This window comes from Ixodes scapularis, unplaced genomic scaffold (genome assembly GCF_016920785.2).
Source record: "Ixodes scapularis isolate PalLabHiFi unplaced genomic scaffold, ASM1692078v2 PGA_scaffold9__187_contigs__length_104089568, whole genome shotgun sequence".
Lineage (NCBI taxonomy): Eukaryota > Metazoa > Arthropoda > Arachnida > Ixodida > Ixodidae > Ixodes > Ixodes scapularis.
In genome coordinates this window covers 73758478-73782998 of record NW_024609884.1, presented here as the reverse complement: position 1 = coordinate 73782998, position 24521 = coordinate 73758478, and the positions used below count along the sequence as shown (strand labels likewise).

The window sequence follows — 24521 nt, the reverse complement described above, 5'->3', positions numbered from 1 at the left end:
CCATTATATATATATACATATATATATATATATATATATATATATATATATAACTGAGAAGAAAAAACCCTTAGTGAAAAACAGCAACAACGGACGATTTAATCTTCGACGTTTCGGCCGGAGTCCGGCCTTCGTCAGGAAGCCTGACGAAGGCCGGACTCCGGCCGAAACGTCGAAGATTAAATCGTCCGTTGTTGCTGTTTTTCACTAAGGGTTTTTTCTTCTCAGTTTTATACCCACGCATTCGGCCTCCCGCCACCATGCCCGTTATATATATATATATATATATATATATATATATATATATATATACTAATCGCAAAGAAACGACTGAACGCAGTCTACTTTTTTCTCTTCGACACAAAATCGAAAAAATTACGACACGAGCGTTACCCAAAGATTTACGGGGAATTCCCTTGGTTGTGTTAAAGTCCCTCTATCCTGGGAAAAGTGGCGCCATTCATTGCTGGGGAAATGCTTCAGACATATGCCGCGCGCCACTTCTGGGAAGAACATGGCGTCTGAAATCTAGCTCAGTGCTGCGCTGTACCGCCATGATCTTCCCAAGGGCTGCACGTTGCACGTGCCTCGTGCATCGGCGTACCTTGCGGTACTTTTGAAACATGAAGGGGATTTAGGTCGTTAGGGGATCGGTGGCCGGGAGAAAAAAGAAGACGCCGTTTCGAACGGACGCGTTTTCGTGTTCTCCGCTGCAAATCAACAATCGGCCCCAGGCCGAGGAAACCCTCCTCCTTCTGGTTCATATGCAAACAAAGACTTTCAAACGATGCAACCGGTCAACGCTGCAGCCGCACCCGCGGCCCCAGGAAAAAGCCAAGCTCAGGCGACTAGCCCAGATGAGCATCGAATCCTACTTCCACGGTTTCCTCCCGGAAGCTTGTGAATCAATTCTGTTTTTCTTCATGCCGACATGTCGGGCAGGCCCTACAGTGCAATTGATTTTCGCGACGGACTCAAAGACGCCATCGAACTCCGAGAAGTGTTGTCCCTTGGACAGTTCCAAATGAGCCACGTTTGGATGGTTACGCTAGTGAGTTCTGAAGCCGCGGAGAAGCTCAAAGCAGCAAAAAAACTGACGGTGAAGGGCAAAAAGTGCATGGTCATCGACCCGAACTCAAAAGACGTTAAGCTCAAGCTCCTCTGGCTTCCGTCGTACTTAGAAGATAAGAAGATTGCTGAAGCATTATCGCCATTTGGAACCGTGCGTAGCGTCTCGAGAGAAAAGTGGCGCGTGCCAGGGATGGAAAACATGGAAACGCTGAACAGAGAGGTCTGTCTGACTCTTCATGACATGACGACATCGGAAGATATTCCCCATCTGCTCAGAGTTGCCGGCATACAGTCCCTTCTGGTCATGTCCGGGCGACCACCCTTGTGTCTGAGATGCAAGAAAGTTGGTCACATACGCAGGCAGTGTCGCACCCCAAAGTGTGCGCGTTGCAACAGATTCGGACACGAAAGTGACGAGTGCTACTCCAGCTATGCAGCCGTGCTACGGGGCTCTGGCACAGAACCAGCTGCCAACCAAGAGTTCATGGATATCCCCGAAATCGTAGACGCCACTGGTGAGGTTCTCCCAACTCAAGCCGGGTCTGCAGAGGCCGGACCTCCTATTTCCGATAAGAACGAAGATCCAGCTGTCAAGGAAGTCTCGGAAACACCACAAACCAGCTCGGAGACAGAGAATGAAGGAAAAGAGTTGCAGGAAAGCAAGGACAAAAATACCCCGCTACAACAGAAGTTTACTCAGCAGCCTGCAGATCTTGCTGAGAAGCCGACGACGTCAGAAGGCAATGACGACCTACCGGACTCAATGGACGTGACCAAAAACAGTTCCAAGGACACTAACGACACCAAACGAAAACAAGATGCACCACCTGACACCACCACCGCGAGTAAGCGGAAACCTACCTTGCACCGAAGCTGCTAGTGTTTAAAACCCAATTCATAGCCCCTCTCCTCTCCCTCCCCTCCTTCTCCATCTCCCCCTCCCCCTTTCTCTCCTCATTCCCTTCTAGTTGATGGCCCTCATTTTGCAACACTAAATGTTAGAGGCTTTAATTCTAGAAAAAAACAATATCAACTGAAACGTTTACTTGAAGATAAGGAGGTTAACTTTCTGGCCGTACAGGAAACAAAGCTCTCAACAAATGAACAGGTAGAGCGTGCCCTGCAGCATTTTCTGCGGGACTATGAAGTATGTGTCAGTCACGCTGTTGGTTACTCTGGGGGCTGTTTACTGTTTATTAAGAAGTCTTTCCAACTGTCTGAATTAATGGTCACCACAGACCTCTGTGGCCGCTTCATTATGTGCGACTTTCAAGTCTCTGACATAAGGTGGAGAATCATATGTATTTACGCTCCGAATGAGGTTAATAGCAGAATTGTATTTTTTAATAACCTGCGCCCATATTTAATTTCAGATAGAATGTTAGTTCTTTTAGGAGATTTTAATTGTGTTTGCAACGAAGCAGATAGAACTCCATTTAAACCGCGAATTGACCAGAGCGCACGTCTACTGCTGGACATAGTTGACGAAGGAAATCTTTTTGATGTTGCCCCTTTCCAGCTGGAAGAAAACCACCTACAATTTACACATTTTCAGAACTCCTCTCACGCGAGGTTAGACAGAATCTACTGTTCTGTAGACCTAATTAACACTTTAAGTGGTTATGTAGTTGAACCAGTATTTTTCACAGACCACTGCATGGTGTTAGTAACTGTTGGGAAGAAACGAAGAAAAAAGAATATAAATTGGAAGTTATGGAAACTAAATGTTCAATTATTAAAAGATAAAGTCTTTGTAGCCAGTACGAAAGGTCTAATCAAGCAAATAGGAGAAACAACCGAACATATATTTGTTAAATGGGAGCTCCTTAAACAAGAACTAAAACAGCTAGCAATTGAGAGAGGTACTATTATTAAATTTCAGAAGGCTGACACAGAAAAAACATTGCTACATAATTTGCGTGTTCTGGTAGAACTAGAATGCTAAAGTCCTGGGCAAGGTTTGGAAGATATAAATCGAACGAAAGCTGAGTTGGACAAATTTCATCACGAGCGTTATCAAGGCGCGGTTGTGCGCGCCCGGGCTGAAAAATTTTGCTTAGGAGAACAGCCAACGAAAAGGGCAATGGAGGAGGAGAAACGGTATGCAATATCTAAAGAAATCCATGAAATAGAACAGAACAGCCTTATCGTTACAGATAAAGAGACTATAGCACATGTCTTTTTTGAACACTACCAAAATATATTCGGCAATGGTCCTGCCTCGACAGATAACGAATATCTAGATAAACTAGTCTCTTTGTTGCCTCAATTAGAAAAAGAATGCAAACAAGAATTTGAGACCCCCTTCACCCTAGATGAAGTAGAAAAAACAGTGAATGCCCTTCCAAGAAGAAAAACGCCAGGACCAGACGGCATCCCTGCAGAATTTTATCAACTACAAAAAGACACTTTATGTCCCATACTGCATGAGATTTTTCAAGAGGCCTACAAAACCAAGAGTCTTCCCCCCTCATTTTTGCGAACGCATACTATACTCATTCCCAAAACCGAGGACAAACACAAACTATTACAAGTGACCGGCTATCGGCCCATAATGTTATGTAATGTGGATTATAAGATTTTTGCTAAACTCCTGACAAATGGATTACAAAGTGTCATTTGCGGTCTCGTTGGAGATCACCAGACTTGCGGGATTCGCGGACGGGCTATTCAAACAAATGTACACATTGCGAGAAGTGTGTTAGAGTGTGTGACCAACAGTGGCGATCAGATTGCAATGGTCCAAGTTGATCTGGCGAAAGCTTTCGACCGTGTCAGTCATCATGTTCTTTTCAAAATTTTGTCTCATATTGGTGTTGGGGATATTCTACTTCAAGGTGTACAAATGTCTTACAGTAACTGTTCCACACGCTTAGTCATAAATAACGAAGTCACAGCAAGTATCCCAGTTCGTTCCTCAGTACGACAGGGCTGTCCCTTATCGCCTTTACTTTTCACTTTATATCTTGAACCCTTATGCCAAAGTATACTGAGAAGTGAGAAACTTCAAGGCTTCACCCTGTGCAACACCGAAGTCAAAGTACTGGCGTATGCAGATGATGTCGCTTACTTCTGCAAAGACAAGAACAGTGTGTCCCATGCTATGGAAATCACACACAGGTTTTGCGAGGCCACTGGAGCCTCAGTGAACCTAGAAAAGTGCCGAGGTTTCTGGCATGGAGCTTGGGCCACGATGCCAGAACAATATGAAGGCATCCAGTGGAGTTGCACTCCGTGTGACTACCTAGGTGTGCCCTTGAGGCACTTCCGGAATAGCAAGTCCTACTGGTCCGGAATTGCGACTGGCTTAGAGAAACGAGCCAAGAACTGGTCCCACAAAAATGTGTCCATTTTTGCACGTTCGACAGTCTGCAACATTTTTTTAGCGGCGAAGTTGTGGTATGTCCTGCAAGTACTGCACTGTGCAAGGATAAATATACAGAAGTTGCACAGGGTGTTTAGTGTTCTTGTCTGGAAGTCCTCCTGGGAACCCATGCGTCGTGACAACTTGTTTCGACGTGTATCAGAGGGGGGACTAGGCTTTCCTCATTTGTTTATTCGCCAATTGGTTCCGCGATTTCTTTTCTTACGAGACCAGGAACATCCTTTTCTTCGAGATGTCATTCAGAACAAGCTGGGATGCTTTCTTGCGGACTTTATTGTATCCTCCACAGGATATCAAACATGTGCTTTGGTAGGATACCTAAAGGAAGTAGTTGATGCTCATCACTTTCTGTCAGTAAGATTTTCAAGAGACTATCTGACGTCTGTAACACGTAAGAAGTTGACAAGAGATCTTGTATGTGTCCTCTTTCCAATGCCAGTTTATCGCACTATGTTCGGCGATGGTCCTGACCAAGATGTACTACGCCGGGTTAAAAAAATGTGCATCCCCCCGGCGGCAAAAACTTTCTTTTTTAAACTGCACTGTTCGGTATTACCTACCAAGGTATGGCTGCAGGAAAAGGGCCTATATGTTCCGTGGTCAGTAAACTGCACATTATGTAAAATGCCCGAAACAGTCGAACACGTATTTATTCACTGCTGGAACGCGGTTTTCTTTTGGGACGTTTTGCAGCGCACACTAAAGAAAGACATTGATATTACAACTTACACGATTCGTTTTCTTCCTGTGTCATCTAAAGATACTTTTCCTTTCGGTCTGGTGATGCTTGTAGCGTTATACAGCATGTGGAAATCACGCCTTGACATTAGAAATGAGAATTTGTACCCAAAGACTGTACGCTTACATTTCATTGACCTTGTAACCCGTATCAAAAGTGTGTATGACATTCAAGAAGTAGTTCCGGAATGGTTACCTTTGTTTAGTAGTCTCATAGATATCAAAGAATTTTGACTTAACAAATGACATTGAGCCATGCCCGTGAACTGTGAATAAGTGGTTTATGTTTATCCTCCCATGCAATAAAGAAAAAAAAAGAAAAGGGATCGGTGGCCGAGTGGTCTAGCACACACCAGCTCGGAGCACGTGGAGCCAAAGCTCGCGCTGCAGAACCCAGGGATCCTGGGTTCGAGCCCCACCCCTGCCCGTTTCGATCTGGATGAGCATCGTACCGGCGTGCGGTCGTGTACCACTACTGCGTGGTGCACGTTAAAGACCCCAGGCTAGCGGCTGTACCGAACTGGCTAAATTTCTCATCTACAGCTGGGAGACTCGTCGCCCCTGTGAGGCAGACCAAGTTCTAGGCTGTATAAACACACACACAACCAGACTTGTACACGTTACTGAAAAAAAGTAACTGATTACAATTACAATTACTACAGTCAAAAAAGTAACCGATTACCGTTACTGATTACTGCCTCCCAGAAGTAATTGAACAATTACTGCAAAGTAATTGATTACTTTTCAAGTTACTTTCACGTTACTTCTTATTGCGATGACAGAAATACACAAATACACAGTAAAATATTGCGTACACAATTTTGTTTGGTTATTGTTCCCTTTTTTGTTTTCAAACCCGGAGCTTGTCGTGTAGCTGACGCGTCGACCTAAGGAACAAAGCCCACTAAAAAGTCAATAGCGAGTTCCCGCTTCCCGTCGACTTTATCAGCAATCTGCAACGAGATCCGGAACTCCCCAGCCAAGGCTGGTGGCGCGCTTGTAGAAGAGCGTGGCGTAAAAGAAAAAAGGAGTTGCCGACTAATCCTAGTTTTATTTTTTTTTAGATGTTAAAAAAATGTCAATCATTTTTGCTCCATGGCTGAGTGACTATGCTGATTTTTGTGAGAAAAAAGAATTGTGGGATGAAAAATGTAATTGGTAATTGTGTAATTGATTTTGTAATTGATTACAGAAAAAAAGTAATTGAATTACTCCGAGCGTTACAGCTTGACAAATGTAATTGAAGCGTTACAAAATTACACTTAACTGTAATTGATTACAAGTAATCAATTACTTGTAACGCGTTACGTACAAGTCTGCACACAACCCAATTTTTTTTTTATTTACGTCGAGTTGGAGCGATTTTGGAGCGCATTTTTGTTGCTATATTTTTGCACATGCAAGCGCGCACTAGCATTTGCCGCTCTAAAGGCGCGAACATACAGCCCTTTTGGGATTCGCCTCGAGATCGAACCGCGTCGCCACCTGGCGGCCGAAATTGAAAACGCGCGAAAGCGGGGATACCGCCGTGCGTCGTCTGCTACGGGCGCAGGCTCAGAAGCATGGATCTCGACGACGCAAGCTTTTTTCAGGCTGAGCTTCACATTCCTTATTACATGTTTTATGTTTTTGTTGCCCTTTCTTCTTACTAAAGGTTGTGTTGTATCGTTTCCCATGCGTAGAAATTCAGCAAGCCGATTATTAATAAGTCGGCAGCTTCCATAATCTTAGTGTGTTGGCTTGTATACAAACGCTGGTCTCACGTATTTTTGTTATCTCGCACAAACCGTGGCTTTTATAAAGCATTGAATGTTGAGTGGGTCTGTGGTTTGATTAGAAAATTAACCCGACTGATCGCTATCCTTTAATACACTAATCAATCAATAAATCCGTATGTTGATTTTTCGCCGGTCATATTGCGTGAAAGACGTTAAAACTACACATTTTCTTACTCGTTTTACTATGTCATAAATGGCATATTGCATTCCCCTTCTAAACTTCACGTTGTGAGTCCTACATAAATACGAACACGGGAATCCTTTTAAAATGAAGTATTTTTTAAGTTATTATTTAAACAGTATAATCCCCCTCGGTGAAATGACAAGCACGCTGAAGTGGTTTGCCGTGCATGCCAGTGTCACAAAAGAAATAAAGACGTCAAAAATATTAAAGCAGGCATTTTTTATTCCTTGTTGACTTTTTCCAGCACAAGGCTCCAATTAACCGGCAAAAAAAAATTGCAATTAAAGCAATACTTGAATAATCTGAAAGTTAATCGATGAACTGTCCAGTCCCGATATACGTTAGGTGAGGGCGGAGGGTGATCGGAAAGTCTCGTGAAGGTCGCTAGCCCTAATCAGTAAAAGAGTATCACTGCGGCCGATGCTGTCTGTGTCGTAGTGCGCGTCGTGTGTTGGGGTTGCAAAATCTACTGAGCTTGAATAGAAGATTATTTAGCCATAAGTTTATAGTATTAGATTCTTGACATCCTCGGCCCTCACCAAGACACTTGAAGCGGGTGAACCCACATTACCGAGAAAAGCATTTACTAACAGGAACATTGCTGCCTTGCTCGGTTGCACCCGTTTATTACAGTCACGGCAGATATATTAGAACAGTTTGTTTCACTTGTTTCAGTTGTTCTGCCGACCGTGCTATTGCTGCCTTGCTCGGTTGCACCCGTTTATTACAGTCACGGCAGATATATTAGAACAGTTTGTTTCACTTGTTTCAGTTGTTCTGCCGACCGTGCTATTTGCAGATTTTAACTAGAAGAGACAATCTCTCCTCATCGCAACGCAGTAGATTTGTTCAGACTCCACAAAACTTACCCACACTATGGCACAGTAAAAGGGCAGAGGAACTCAATAGCATGGTAATTTCCAACAGAGCGCTAACTTATCTTCATTCTAAATATTTATATTACTGCAAAAGCTATAAGTAAAAAAAAAAAGCATAGAAGCTGCGATTTCACAGCCCACAGTACCAGCATTATGTTATCTGGGTTGAAATTTATTGTTCTTTTTTAATTGCCACGTTGATGAACCGATACATTCATTTTAAAAGAAACAAATATTTCACATAAATGTTCCAGTTCAGCCGGAGACAGGTATCAGTCGTGGTGATCTATGCTTTCCAACGTCTTTCCAACGTCTTTGCGTCAGTCGTGGTGGTCTATGCTTTCCAACGTCCAACATTGTTGTGGGAACGTGCAAGACATGTGTCTCGGGCGAGTGCTCCGCCACCATTCGCTTCCAAGGATCGCTCATTTTAGTCCACCGCCGCCATTTGCTTCGAAGGGCCACACGGGGAAAGCGCCTCGTGCAGTGGCGCATTTGACGCTACTTGCAAACACAAACGTATCAAGGGGCTTTGGTCTGTAGAGGGTATTCATTGGACGCCATATTTGAGGGCGCTGTTTTAGGGGTATTCACATGAGAATGCAATCCGCGCAGGGATGTGCGTGACGTCGACAGCAGGCGCAATTTCTTCCTCAGCTCAATCACTCCGACGAAGTACCGGGGAGAGGGATTTGAGCGTTTGCAGACCAATTGAGCTGTTTCTACAATTGACAAACTGATCCGCCGCTTGACTAACTGACAACAAACAAACTGATCCGCCGCCATACCAGGATCGTTTGTGCCGCCAGAGCATCCCTCTCCTCCCCCCGCCGCATAGAGGTGACGTCATACCGTTACAAAACGATGAAACGAGTTTCAATTGAAAGTGTGAAAGATTCGCTCAGTGCATGCAGTCTCAATTGAAACTCAATAGACTTTTTTTAATGAGTTTCAATTGACTTTTTGGCTGTAGTGTTTTATTAGAAGTTTTGCTATTGAGTTTCAGTAAAAATTTTGCAATTGAGTTTCAATTAAATTGTTGCAATCATGTTTCAATCGAATTTTTTGCAACTGCGTTAAAAAATTCAGCAACTTGAGAATTTTTATCATATAATGCCTTTAAGGGGCCATGAAACGAATTCTGGGCTGGGATAAATGATTTTACATTGGGACTTTACTAATCGCATATCGTTTAGTTTGCCAAAAGGAAGAGGGTAGAAAGTCAAAAGCCAGCTTTTCGGTACGAACATTCGAAAATATAGGGGACTATTTTGTACCTTCTTTCCTTCGAAAGCACTTTGCCTTTTTACCATGATACATCCGCGGTTCCCAAAGCACGTCAGCGGTGCCAACCTGACGTCAGCCGAGCCCAGCTCACGCATTGGACACGAGAACTGCGTCACTCGGACGTATCCGCTCGTCAATAATCAATCCGTCGACGAATATTTGGATTCGCGTTCGTGAAAAATGAGTGCCCTGGCGGAACTTATCGTCACTGGGGAATGACAAGTTCTGTGGTGTGCATAAAAAGCACGGTGTAAGCTAGGAGTCATCGCACCGGTGCCGAAGAATGTCACGACGACGTGATTTCACAATTTGCATTTGATTTGAGGAATAAAGCTAAGGAGGAAGAAGTAGGAAAATCGTTTCATTACCCCTTTAAAGCATAAAACATGGAGGAAACAAAGCACATGAAGGAAACTCAATTGCCTTCCTAATGAGTAAATCCAAAAGAATATATATCGATTTCTTAATGACCAAACTCAATTGCATTCCGAATAAGTGAATTCAATAGAATCGATATTGAGTTTCTAATGATCAAACTCATTAGACATCGAGTTTATATTGAGTTTCAATTGAGTCTATAGGAGGAAAACAATAGAAAGTCAATTGAAACTCATTGATAATTTTTCTAAAGAAGCGCCGCATCGCAAAAGCCTGACGTTTTCGTCGCATGATGCGCGCGCCGGGGAGAAATCCGGGAATTTCTTCTTCGTGGGAATATCCCTTTATGGCACATACTCAGAACGAGCTTACATTATTAGCCTGCTAAGACCGGCAATCTTGATGGTGTGGAATGCTAGGTGCAAAAGAACTGTGGAAGCTTGCCGTCAGCACGCACTCAGCAGCCGCAGACTCAGCTATGGAGGGTGGATTGAAAAGTTTCCGGAATGACAATGAAAGCAAAATGTATCTGATTCAAGGTGTATTTCATATTTCAACATAATCCCCTCGAAGTTTAAAGCACTTGCTCCCAGCGTGTCTCTAACTTCTCGTACCCTCCAGGAAGTAACCTTCCTCAAGGGCCCCAATATAGCCGTAGACAGCATCGATGACCTCTTTGTTCGACCCAAGTTTCTTACCAGCCAAAACTGTTTTGAGTTTCGGCAACAGGTGGAAGTCTGAGGAAGCCAAATCGGAAAAAGAATTTCCAACTTCAATTCTGTAAATATTTGGTGAACAATTACACTCGAATACGCGGGTGGATGGCCATGGTGAAACACTTTTTTCCTCACCACCCCAGGGTGTATTTCTTATACTGCTTTTTTCCAGCTTCTCCAAACGTGTTGAGTAGTATTGGCCAGTAACCGTTTTTCGTTTTTCAAGCAAATCTATTAGCAAATTCTCTTGACGTCCCAGAAAACTGATGCCATCAACTTTCCAGCCGATTGAAAGGTCTCTGCCTTCTTCGGAAGCGATTCACCATGCCCAGTTCATTGTTTCAATTGCATTTTTGTTTTTTAGGGTGGTGTAGTGAATCCAGGTATCATCTCTGGTCTCATACACTCTAAAAAAAAACAAAAAAAAACCATGCGTCGGCTTTCCCGCACGACGCTTGGAGAGCCAATCACCGCAAATTGCGGAGGCAACTCAGCGAATGACGATACCGAAACATATGTTTAGACCAAAAAACGCAGTCTGAGTTGTGACATTAAGCAATGCAAGCGTGACGTTTTGCATTGATCAATTGCCCATCCTTATTGCCATCGTCACCACCCGCTTCGCTGTTTCAAGTGCGCAGAGTGTGCCGTTTTCATTATCCCTTATGCAAATAGGGGGCGAAATACTGCACAGCGCATGCAATGGGCAGTAGCAGACTTAGAGGGTCCGTGCAACGATACTGAACAGGAATTTTTTATTCCTTGGCTCATATTTCCAGCATATATGATTGTGTTGTAAATTGAGCCTGAGATCGAGGAATCGGATTGATCTTTCTTCCGGAAGCTCGTAAGTAATTTCCAGTGGTTTCAGGCAGTTTTTAAAAGTAGATAGAACACCGGCAATAGTGGTTGGAACATTACTGTTCTCGGCGTCAAGAATGATCAAATAATCATCGACGTACCGAAATATTCTAGCAACTCTGGTGGAGTCAAGCCAATTGTTCAAGAGTCTGTCTTGGTGGGCGAGATAGAGATCACTTAGCACTGGGGCAATGCACGACCCAATGCAAACACCTTTCTTCTGTAGATACGTTTTTTCTTTCCAGGTAATAAAGGTGGAGTGTAGATAAACCCAGAGTAGATGTAGAAAATTGTCTTCGGAAATACCCGCAGAATTTTGGAACGCTATGCCACCAAAGGAATCAATACTCTCTTCTACACATCGCAAAAGACCGTCCTGGGGCAGTTCGTAGTACAGGTCTTTTATGTCGATGGAAAAAGCTTCTAGGTGATCATAACTCTGCTGTGACAGGAATTGGATGACCTCGTTGGAACTCTTAATTAAGAAAGGGTCGTCAATTGTAAGAAGGTTTAGCTTTTCTTTGAGAAAAAGGGCGAGTGATTTTTGCCAAGTTCCCTTTTCGGATACAATGACTCTGAAGGGATAACCGGGTTTATGGGTTTTGGCTTCCGGAAGAAAGATCAATCCGATTCCTCGATCTCAGGCTCAATTTACAACACACTCATATATGAACAGGAATGTTTCTCACTTTACACAATCTTCCTGGCACTAGTTGGATCCAAGTATAGTCGGACACAACATAACTGATCAAGAAGCTTCTTTGCCGCCGCTTAATTTCAAAGATAAAAGCGGACGTCTTTTCTATGCTCTTTTTTTTTTCTTTTTCTTTTGTTGCAATACTTGATGACAAAGCTGTGAGAATCGCATTGTTGGCGTTGTCAACAATGCGATCCCCAAGATTTTGTCATCAGGTCTTGCAATCCCCGTAGTGACGCTCTTTAAAGGCGGCTCATACGGTGGAAACGAGCACTGCGTTAGCATTTGATTTCGACTCCTGACAATCACTGCCTATTCGCAGCGAGAAGGTTGGGTATCGCCCGCCTGGTGGAATTTTTTCACAACCCAGAGTGAGGATACTTCAACTTCCTCTTCTGGTGCAAGCACGTGCAATATCAAGCTTCTATGAACTATAAAAGTTAAAGCAAAACGGCGTGGGTAGCACGTGCACTACCCATAGTTAGGAAAGCAGAAGCGCCCCTAGCGAGCTTCTCACCGCGAATACTTTGTTGACACCCTTAAAGGACCAGTGCAACGATATTCAATTGGAATGCTTTTCACTTCACACGAGCTTACTGGCACACCTGGGACTCAAGGATACTCACACGCAACGCCACTGGCCAAGAAACTCCTTTGTTGCGGTGTAATTTCAAGGACAAAAGCGATCATTTTAATTCAATCTCTCCTTTGCAAAATTTAATGACGTAACGTGGGGATCGCAGTACACCCAAGTGACGAGTATTTGAATGCGGTTCATAGATTGGACCCGAGCATTGCGTGGGCACTCGACTTGGGCTCGTGACAATTGCTAGCTCGAGAAGCATTCGGGTGGTGACCCGTGTCCAATCGCTGCAACGACGACAACAGCCGAGCCATAACAATGTCTTGAACTCAGCGCGTGTCCTGCGCTTGGCCAACCCCAGCGCGTGGCTATGATCAACACTGGCGGCATATAATCGGCTCCAGATCACGTGGCCGCTTGTTCTGGCTGTGAGTTGAGGGGGTGAACGCTGCTCGTTTTTCTTAAATTTTTTTCTGGGACTTCTATTGCGTGGGGTGAAGAACGAACGCGTGTTTCATAGGTCATTAACGTTAGGGATCCGTTTTAAGCGGTATTTGCGCAAAGTACAAAAATTGTTGCATCGCTCCTTTAAGCTGAAGCTTCAGCCAAAGCTACAAGCACGAGCTATAGTCCGCGCTCCTGGATTTGAGACATGCATTTCTAGCGCGAGTGCTCGTTCTGCGGAAGAGCGCTTCAAAGTGCGACTTGAAGCTCTCGTGCTTGTGGTATTGACTGCTGTCTCAGCTTAAAGGGGCGATGCAACAATTTTTGTATTTTGTGCAAATACCCCTTAGAACGGATTCCTGACGCCAAAGACCCATGAAACACCCGTTCGTCTTTCACCACACGCAATCAAAGTCGCAGAAAAAAAAAAAAAAGAGCAGCGTGCAAGCGGCCACGTGATCAGGAACCGATTATATGCCGCCAATGTTGATCATAGCTACGCGCCCGGGTTGGCAAGGCACAAGACATGCGCAAAATTCAAAACATTGTTATGGTTCGTAAAAGGCTCTGGGTTCGGCTATTGTCGTCATTGCAGCGATTGGACACGGGCCACTACCCGAAGGCTTCTCGAGATATCGATTATCACGAGCCCAAATCGAGTGCTCACGCAATGGTCGGGTCCAATCTATGAAGCGCATTCAAACATCGTCACTGGGCGGTACTGCGACAGCCCAGCTACGTCATCAAGTTTTGCGAAGGAGAGATTGAAAGAAAACGCCCTTTTGTTCTTGAAATTGCACCGGAACAAAGGAGTTTCCTGGCCTGTGGCGTTGCGTGTGAGTATCCTCGAGTCCAACTATACTCCGTTTCACCTTATGTTGTACCGCAGCGAAGGCTAGAAGCGCGAGCTCATAGCATTTGCAGCTGCCCTTAATGCGCGAGAGCTTGTGCCGACGAGATATGCGCCCTGAGCAAGGAGCTCGTGCTTGTAGCCTTTCCTGCGGAACATCATAAGGTGAAACAGAGTATAGTAACAGTAAGCTCGTGTAAAGTGAAAAAAAAATTCCAATGGAATATTGTTGCACCGGTGCAACCCCACCTTGCATGCCGTTTTGCTTCCTTTTGGACAGTTTATAACTTTCTTTCTGTGTATTCTACAGTCATAACGTTAGTGTAAAATTAAAGACCTGCTTTTGAACAGACTTGTGCCCGTTACTTCAAAAATGTAATCATTACAATTACAAATTTCCGAGCCTCAAATGTAACGGATTAGCGTTCCAAATTACTTTCGCTGAAAAGTGACGCATTACTTTACTCGTTACATTACAAATCACTTTCAAGTTAGTTTTCCCGTACACTTATCAAGAAAAGAATAAAAAAAATTTTGATGTTTTCAAAAATGTTCTGCAACGCTATTCGCCCTTTCTCATACGCCCGCATTATGGTAGTCCTTGTTAAAGTAAAATATTCTATTTAAAGGGGTACTCCACCGATTTTTTGAGCTACCTCAACTAACTATATTTTCTGACTCCCCGGCCTTTAGCCTTTCCGGTATGCTATTTAGCATCGCGAAATTCATAATAGGTATTGTGAAATCGGCAAATGAAAATGGTGTAAAAACCAATATTCAAATATTCGCGCACTTTTCAGTGCCGTGACGTCAGTGGCAGGCAGGCTTGCCAGTCGAGCAAGTCGTCTTAAATTGAATATGCCAATCATTTGTTCCGTGCTGGAGCGCGGATACGGGAGCGAGCTTCCAAAGCTCTCATTTGACACCATGAAACTGCTTCAAATCCGTTGGGAACAACTTCTGTAGTCCAAAAAGTTAACCCCTGCCTTCCACTGACGTCACTTTTTCATTGTTGCCAGTAGAGACTTTCAGTTTGAAAAACATGGTTAAGACCAAAACTGTAAATTCAATAACTTCGCGAAAAAACAACTATTTTAGCAATGTTTGTTGGTTAGTTTAGCAAAATTTCAAGCAAATCGGAGACGATGAAAGAAACGGTGGAGTATCCCTTTAAGAGAAAGAATGTGGGTGCACTCCCTTCACCTGTAAGCTGACAAGGCAGCGGAAGCAACACCCACACCCGCCATCCCGATAGCTTACGGCGACCGGAAATGAACCCTGGAATTCCTGCTCAGTAGCAGCGCCTACCTCTGCTAGGAGATCAAGAGGACAACGCCTTCTTGGCGGTGTCTTCTGGATCTCTGTTTTTCGCATATTTGTATTTGCCTTGCACGTTTTTCAAGTGGTTCTAGTGATATTGAATGGGCTAAAACAGCGCAAAAAAGACGAAGAACCGGTAAAAGGAAACACACAGACACAGCGCTGTGTCTGTGTGTTTTCTTTTACTGGTTTTTCGTCTTTTTTGCTCTGTTTTAACCCATTCAATATGAACATCAACCAACTCGCCCAACTTTACACCTTGTTGGTTCTAGTGACTGGTACGTCACATAAAAAAATCGTGTTTTCTTTTCGGTTATTATCCTCTTCACGATGTTTTCTATTTTGTTGAACTTGATAATTATATTCGGCTATATGCCTGCTCATATTGCTCCAGTTCCTGTATTATGTTCATATTAAAAAAAAAGTAACGTGTGATTAGAGTAGTCCGTTGCCAATATTTGTAACGAAATTACATTACAAATTACTGCCGGAAAAAAGTAACGTGGCAATAACAATATTACTTGAAACCGTAAGGGATTACTTTCCAAGTTTGGTTTTGTCTATACTTTAATGTCTCGATACTACCTTTATTCTTAATTGTTAGTTAATTATTTAGCTTTTTTATTACACACAGTCTCTGATATTTAAAATTTTTTTCTCGTGTTAGAACGTCCCAACACCGACGATAATTTAAGCGAGCGGTGTGTTGGATATAGTAGATTAAAAAAGTAAGCAATGAACGGTACAGAAAGATTATACTTTAAAATAAAAAAAAATAAAGTTTAAAATTGAAATATTTCCTCATGCTATAAAAACAAATCAAGTCAACTAACGAAAATAACGAGACTTTAACTTACGAAGCACCTTTTCATGACATTTTCTATAAACTGCATATCAATAAATTAAGCAAGAAGTTTAGAATTTAATCTCAAACTTTTCCTATCTAGTTACGATAAGCTGCAGTTTTCTAATATGAAATACAGATGGCGACACGTGACAAGAATAGCTTGATTTGCATTTGTCGTCATGTGGCGCTTGGAAAGTCACGTGAGAGACGGAAATGGCACCGTATGTTTGGGTGTCAGATGTCTGGATGCCCGCAGTGAGCGAGCCAGAGATGGAAGAGCAACAAGCGCGAGGCTGCGAGTGAAACGCAGCTGCTTTGGCGCCCGTTCCAGTGTGCATCGGTATGCCAAAATTAAATTGATGGCATAAAAAGGCTTCCGACGCCAATTGTTTCCTTTTTTTATCAATTGCAGAAAGTATTCGTGCAATCACACTATGCGGTGTCGGAATGGGGCGACAATATATTATTTTATATCCGTCTCGGTGGCTTTCACTCATAAATAATATATAAAAAAAGTATCGGTGGTTCTGAGCATAGCCCTCTCTGCTTAGTATAGAGGAGGCTATGCTCTGAGGCAAAGCGCTGACCAACGGGTTCCCATTTGGCGAGTTTGAATCCCGTCCGAGGTGCCTGCTATCTGGCGGAGGCCTTTTGCTCGAAAGGCGCCCTGCAACACAGATTTCGGTTGCACGACAAATCTCCAGGTAGTCAAGAAATTGACACGCTGTTCGTTTATTTCTTCATTTCTTCGCTGGGGCGCGCTAGATGCCCTTCATTGGTTTGACCCCAAGATCTGAATTTTGACTGCGCTTTACCTTAGAACCAGCGGTTCTCAAACGAGGGTCCGCAAAGCCCTGCCTCATCAAAAAAATAAAAAAATAAAGATTTTTTTTTTTTTTTTTAGATAGAAAAGAAACGTGTCAATATTCGGGTGAGGTTTTTCCTACGTGTTTGTCAATGAGAAAAGTCTACTTCACACTATCCCTTACTTATTTTCAGTTATTTAAGCATTATCATAATTAACCTACATCTCTTCCTTCCCCTCACCACGAATGGGGTCCGCCATCATCTCGGCCGATCCACAAGGGGTCCGCGGAACATCAATGGTTGACAACCACAACCTTAGATCAGGGCGCAGTCAACTCTACGGGCCAATTAAGCCAATCAAGCAGCGCAAAGATTGCACGGTCATGCACTTCGTTCATTGTTGTGTTTTGTGTGTGTGTGTGTGTATGCGTTGTGTGTTTGTGCGATTGTTGGAAGTGGGCGAATGAAGTGGATGGTAGAAAGAAAGCTCCCCTTGGCGATTTGCTCAAAAGAATACCGCATTTTGCTGGTGTTCAACCTGATATATACTTTCCTTGTTTAGTTATTATTTTAATTAAATACAAAAAAAAAATGAAAATGCTAATTTAGCATGAAAGTGAACGACAAACGGTAAATAAAAATATATTTTGGGAGATTTTACTTTTAGAAAAAGTGTGATTTCAATAATCACAGTAGAACTTGGGTACTTCAAATCACGATTTAAATTAGGCTTAAAACCACGATTTAACCCGTTTTACTTCATATTCTCTACCATGCTTTGTGCGATCCTGAACAAAAAGTTGAAGATAAAGTATAAGCGCGAGTTCACAAAATCAACGAGTTTGCGTTGCTGGGCAGTTTCGAACGCACGATGAGTCGCCGGTTTCGTTCACTGTGATGAACCAATAGCGATGACAGAATCACTAGGAAACTTGTGAGTCGTGCGTTTCATGCACAGCGTGACAACCAATACAATTATTAGCAGTCAAGAGCAAACACGGGTCAACAAGAGTCATATTCATGATCTGTTCCATATGTGATTGGTTGATCGCAAGTAACAACCGGCACTTCAACTCCTTGATTTGGTTGTCACGGTGGCCGCGATGACATCGTCGTTCTTGTCGTGCAGCAGAAGCCCCTGCTAGGACTAGTCTCTCGCGCTTGTAACCTTTACTGCAGCCTCCCTTGAGAAGGCGAGGAACATATACTCAAATTCATGCACAACTACACAAAATTCTCGATGGTGGTGATATTTCGACGCTTCACGGGCGAATTGTGGGCATTAGAGCGCAGCAAAAGCTACAAGAGCTCGAGTTCCGTGCTTTGAACGTGCCTGCCGACCGGTGGCCATCAGTTCGTCGAATGACGTCTCATCGACAGATTGTTTCGTCCCTACTGCGATGTTTCATCGACAGTTGGTTTCATCGAAAGGTTCCCGCGATCGTTTCACTGACACACCTTGCGACGTCTCGTGGAAAACCTCTGTCGCAGGCATCCGGATGAGCCTAGCTTGCCGATCCCTTGGCAGTTCCGATAAGGACTGGTGCAAGCTCGGTTCTCAGATTATATGAAGTTGCACCAAGTGGAGTGAGGGGTGTTCTCGCGTGGCGTACATTGTTTGGAAGTTTAGAATTAGAGCTCGCTAATTTATTTTTGCCCTATCGGAGCCACCTGAATAAGTTCGCTTTAATTTCGCTATAATTCCAGTGAAGCAAATGAAGCAAATAATTATAATCCAATTCACTTAGTACAGTATATTACGCTGTTCACGAAACGTCGCAGTCACATATGTTCACAAAACAAGTTTCAATGAAATAATCCAGTTTCGAGAAAATGTGCGTCCGTGAAACATGTGTTCATGACAAGTTGTCCGCGAAACGTATTTCGAGAAAAGGATATGGACGCCTGTCGAGCACATGCGTTTGTACACTGAAAGAGTATATCAGAGCAGCATGCTGGCTCAAACAGTTTCAGCTTCGCTCGCACTTATGGTGGAACAGAGTTTGCCTTCTCTATATGCGCAGTGCCCCTACTTTTCACGTGACCGCACGCTTGTTTACAAATATTGATTTGGTTTAGAAGTTTACACTGCGATTCAGCTCAGATAAGAAGAAAACCTGCGACTAATTTTTTTACCTTAGCGTTTAGCATTGGTATTAAGTAAGACTTTTGTACCAGTCCTATATTGTGCTTACCAAACTGAATATCTACAACAGCTGAGACTCCTTTTTTTTTTTACGTCTCGCAGTCAAAATAAATATCTCAGTAATCTAAATTGAGGCACCAGACAAAAAAAAAAAGTTTCTTTGTTTTTACTTTTTTTGAGGCGGTATTTGATTCCTCAAGCTAGGAATCCTAAAACCGACGTCTGTTACGTCATCGCATTTTTATGGAAATCTATGAAGGGCCAGACAGGTGCACAACAAAACGGCCGACCCGTCATACGGGTCTGACCATTTTGAAAGATTTTTAGTTGGCCTCCGAGAACCCTGAGGTGATATTAGCGCAACGCCAATCTCCAGCTTTTTTTGACGCGTGGATTCTGTTGTCGGGCATGTGCCTCGCTAATAGCTCAAGACGATTTTCCCGTATTGTTCTGACCAGATTTGCTGGAGACGAAAACTCATAGCGTAGGCAACTGCTCCTTTTGCATAAGAACTGGTGCAGCCGGGCTGCGTTCCACAAAACTGAGCTCGCGCATCAAGAAACAAGTGAGCGGCTGACAAGGATGACAATTTCTGAAGAATTAAAAATACCACACTGTTTCCAAGCATATACGGTTTATTGTGTTCATGTGCAGGTCTGGAAGGAGAACCTATCGCCATCCGTTGATTCAGAATCACACTAACCAAGGGTGGGGTTTCACCTTAAGGTTGAACGGAGAATTAGCGACGCGCGTCACCAAAGGCGTCGCTGCGGTCAGCTTCCCGCGATTGGCCAAACCAAGAGCATTAGAGAATTGCCAGACTGCCAGCTTCGACGGTGTTAGTTTCGGAATGCAATGACTCCTAGCTTCCATTGTGCTTTTTAAACACATTATCGAACTCACACCCCATCCCTCGCATCCTCGAGTTATGCTAATGAAGATGAATGAATGAATAAATAAATGAATGAACTCTTCGTCCCAACTGATAGTATGTAGCCAGGGTAACAACTCGGGACGTCACGATGAGGCAAATCCTGCTCGTGGCGTCACGCATGGAAACTAGAGTGCGACACCGAAACATCTCGGCGCTAATAGACGTGCATTCGCGTAGTGGCTCGTGTCCAATCGCTGCGCCGACTGGAATAGCCGAACCTTAACGGGGCCCTGCAAGGACTTTTTTTTACTGATTTTTAATTTGCATCGAACCTGAGCGCACTGAACGTAGTAACTTGAGGAAACTCTTCTTTTCTCGAATTTCGCTTAATTTTAAAAGTTATAGGCAAATTAAAATTACAAAACCAGCAAAAAAAAAAATGACCGCCATTATGACGTCCTTGGTCGCTTGAGTGGCCGTGAACTAGAGGAGGGGTAGTGAGCTCAGCGAGCGCTCACGGCTGCCGCACTCCGTGTCGACGGCTCGAGAGGGCGCCACTAAAGCATGTTCTGGATGGGCTGCATGAAGCGGGCAGCCAGGGTAGCTCGCATTGCATTTGCTGCATGATTAAACACTAATTCAGCATAACACTTCATTGACCACAAACGACAGCAAACACGAAGTAAAGATCAGTTCAGAACGGGAGTCACTTTGCACTGCCATACCCCCAAACAGCCAAACCGCAAGCCAAACCTTCTCGCCGAAGGCCTTCGGAACGCTCGCAACCGGTCGGATCCTCGAGCCCGTATACGACCCCAGCGCCGCCGCGTACATTCGGGACCTTTCTATGCTCGCCACTCGTCAGTGCCTGATCCCACTACACCTTTCTAGTATGCGCCGCCTTTTCCACCGCTTGGTAGCGGTTATGTCGACGGGTCATTTCTTGTTTCCATACTTTATAAACTGCATTTGTTTCTTTTCTGATATAAAATACTGAACCAAAACTACTTTTATAAATAACTGAAACGGTTCGCGCCACTGATATTTTGTGTTTCGACTAAAAAGAAGTTTTTGACGGCTCTGGCCAGTAGTAAGCCCAGGACCAAAGACGTCACATATCGCGCGCTTTCGGCACCGCGGGTCGCCCCCATCGGTAGAGGAGGTTTCCGCGTCGTCCGGATAAAATGTGACGTACTGAAATTTAGTTATTCTCTCCATGCCCGCTGGCTTGCCCGAACCCCAAGAGACGTGGAAACCGCAAAAAAAGGTAGACGCTTAAATATGATTGCGGGGCCCCTTTAACAATGTGTGGAACTCACAGCGCGTGCCCTGTGCTTTGCCAACCCAAGCGCATGGCTATTAGCGGCGAGATGTTTCGGTGGCGCCCTCCTATGGTTCCCCCTTGTGACGTCATTACCTTGCGAACAACAAGTTCGATGGTGTTTGTAAATAGCATGGTGGAAGCCTGAAATCATTGCGCTCTCAAAGCAACACTGCCAACACCGTCGAAATTAAAGTTCCTTAATTCTTCTTATTTCCGTCGATGGTATACCCTTTCCGACGTCATAGTCAGCTTTTGGGCCAATCGTGGAAGGCCGACCACAGCGACGCTTTCGGTCGCGCACGTCGCCAATAATAAACATTGCGGGCATATATACTTCGATTCAACTTAGCAAGGACTATTAGCCGCGCATGCTGAAAGCGCGAGCTAGTTGTTTTGTATGAAGCCTCGGCGGTTGCCCGAGCGCTCGTGCAGCGAGTGCTGTAGTCATTGCAACCGAGGCTAGCCGCTCGCTCTTGCACAACCTTCGCAGTTAGTCCATGCTAAGGTGCGACGAAGTATAATCAGTTCAAGATCACGTGCCCGCTTGTTCTGGTTGCGAGTTGGGGGTGAACGCTGCTCGTTTACCTCGAATTTTTCCGGCTACTGCCATTGCGTGGAGAAGAGGAAAAAAAAAAACTAACATGTGTTTCACAGGTTTTGAATGTCAAGGAAATAATTCTAAGCGGTAATTAGTAAAAGTGCAAAAGTGTTGCACAACTTCTTTAAAGAACAAAACTGCCAAATGAGGAAACTGAGCGACTCCGAACAAAAGCTGATATCAAATATTGCTGACGACTGTCAGAAATTTCTTTTTGTATTTTTTTGTCTGGGAATGTTTTGAAGTCGTCCTGAAATTCATCAGACGTGCAAAGCTACTGCGCATAAATCAGACCTCGCTCCTCCCTTTCTCTTTAGGCAAACGTGCGCATTTTTCATCAATGTGACGACGAGTGTTTCAGAAGAGTTTCATTATTCTTTGTCTTCCTCCTACTTTCTTTAAATCCATTTCTTTCTATCTCAATCTAGCTACCCAAAATTAAAAGATGAATTTCAAGTACTGCAGAAACTTCAATCTTTTTTGCACGCACGCGTTCTGGTAAAACGAAAAGACCTGCTACAGCACACGCAAGCTATTCTTTGACTTGATTAACGGCTACTCGAAAAACAAACGAACAAATATCGCGGCTGTTTCTAATATGCTTAATTAACATTTTATTTTCTTGTTTACTTGTTTTTTTGTACGATTCACTCCATATTTTGGCTGTAAAAGAATCGACCTAAAAGAGTTCTGGAGCACAATTACGTTGATTTTTTTTTTTTTTATTTTTTTTTTTTTTTTTTTTTTAATGAAAGGAACAATGCATTGCACGCAAAATAGGATGAACGACCAACGTGCGATTGAACTAAATGAGACATTAAATCAAAAACAAACTGATTTTTTTTTTTAATTTGCATTACCCTGAAATGGCATCCTCTAGATCAGGAAAGAACGTTAGAAAAATACAGTAAATAAAGGGAGGGAGCTCATCGAGAAACCCGCAAAAAGAGGAAAGAAAAAATCCAACAACGATTTTTTCTGAGATTAGTCTCTTGTTTTCAGCTGACTAAATCTCCTACCCCTGTGCTTGAAGTTGTAAAATCGGAATTACGATAACGATTAGGAGCTCCAACAACTCGAGCATACACTTAATCAAGTCGGATTCAACTGGAACCGGCACCAAGGGAAAGGTTCGCTATGTCCATAAATCAGCAGAACGTGCAAAGGCTTTCTTCATTTGCATTGCTTAAAGCGCGTGAACCCCTTTAATTAGGGTTTTCATGGTGTAATTTATCTAATATCAAAGAGGAAAATTCGTTTCATTATTTTTTATACAAAAGTAGAAAGAAATCCGGTTTTTTAACAGAGTTTCTTAGATTTTTTTGGACTATAGCACTGATGAATGGCATAAATAAACGCCTAATCAAAAGGTATTCACGAAACAAACAAGAACAAAACAAAAAAAAAAACAATTACACAGTGCGTTTTTTTTTTTTTTTTTTGTAACGGTTTAGTATTTATAGAAAGATTTTTTTTTTTCATTAATATTTTTAGTGGCGTTTTGGGGACCTCAACTAGAAAATGAAGCTATTGGGTTAGGATGAATATAATTCATCTGCACGTGCGAAATTATTAAACTAGAGAGGAAGACGAATTAATAAGTACCGACTTCACACATAATTAAAAAAATGGTTAGTGTCTCTTTTTTTAAAAATTTCCATTATAGTCACCGACAAGATGAGATCACAGAGAGTAAAGCGCACATGAAGGCACCCTAACAGAGAGGTAGTTGAGTTGTCCCTTCTCGACCGCGAGCTTTTTACCTCGGATAACGTTTGGGTGTCTCCAGAGCCCCAGGGGTGCACGCGCAGTCAAAGCACGATGCGAGACAACAAGCGCGTTTTGGAGGCATCCGAAAGAAACGCCCTTCTGTTTTCATCCTGTCAGTGACACCATTTCCATGTTTACAAATCCACAGCCCAGCACGCAGATTTTCGTGGCTTCGAAAAGCGAGCAAAGCACACGCCACATCCGTACGAACGCTAAAAATGCACCGGCCGAAAGTCCTTTTCTAACAATTTTAAGGCGGCATTTTCTACGAGAGGAGGAGTGCGCAAGCACAGCTTGAATCAGTGTTGGATCACGCGCCCCCGATCACGCGCCCCCGTACATTTGACTGCATAACCACAGAAAAGTGTAGTAAGGTTACAGGTTTCATAATGGAACAGCGCGAATTTTTCGCAAGGACAGAGGAAGGAACTGGACAGGACGAGCGCTGTTCCATTATGAATCCATACCAACTCGCCCAGTTATCCTGTTTACTAAGGCTATAGGCGCCCATTCACACGGGAGCGTTTGCTAAAACATTTTCTTACGTTACGTTACAAATTGCCGACACATCTGTGCTTCATGTCGCGCGCAAAGCTACTCTTTGAAACGGTTGCCATGCTTCATACGAAGCACGAATATTCCGCGGTGACTTGCGGCGTAAGCAGACGTAATGTTTCCGTAACAGAACGCACCGTAAGCAAACTCTGCTGTGTGCACCAGCCTTAAAGGGGCGATGCAACAATTTTTGTACGATCAGTAAATAGGCTTAGAATTATTCCGTGACATTCATAACCTATGAAACTCGCGTTGGTTTTTATCTCCACACAATGGCAGTCGCAGGAAAAAAAAATGAGAAAAGCGAACAGCGTTTACCCAACACGACTTAGACGGACAGGCCTCTCCGCTCTTCCCATGGCGTCGGATAATGTGGATACTTCGCAAAGGCGTCGGATATGGGCCTGGCCGTCTGACATCTGCTCTATTA

At 43.6% G+C, this 24521-nt stretch overlaps 1 protein-coding gene and 1 pseudogene across 1 annotated transcript in view; one reads left to right on the top strand and one right to left on the bottom strand.

The window, feature by feature from the left end:
• The window catches only part of LOC8053393 (complexin), a 1077036-nt gene that overhangs the window by 905382 nt on the left and 147133 nt on the right, over positions 1 to 24521 (bottom strand). The gene's annotated exons all lie outside the window — the stretch shown is intronic.
• LOC115319227 lies at positions 1144 to 1972 on the top strand (annotated as a pseudogene).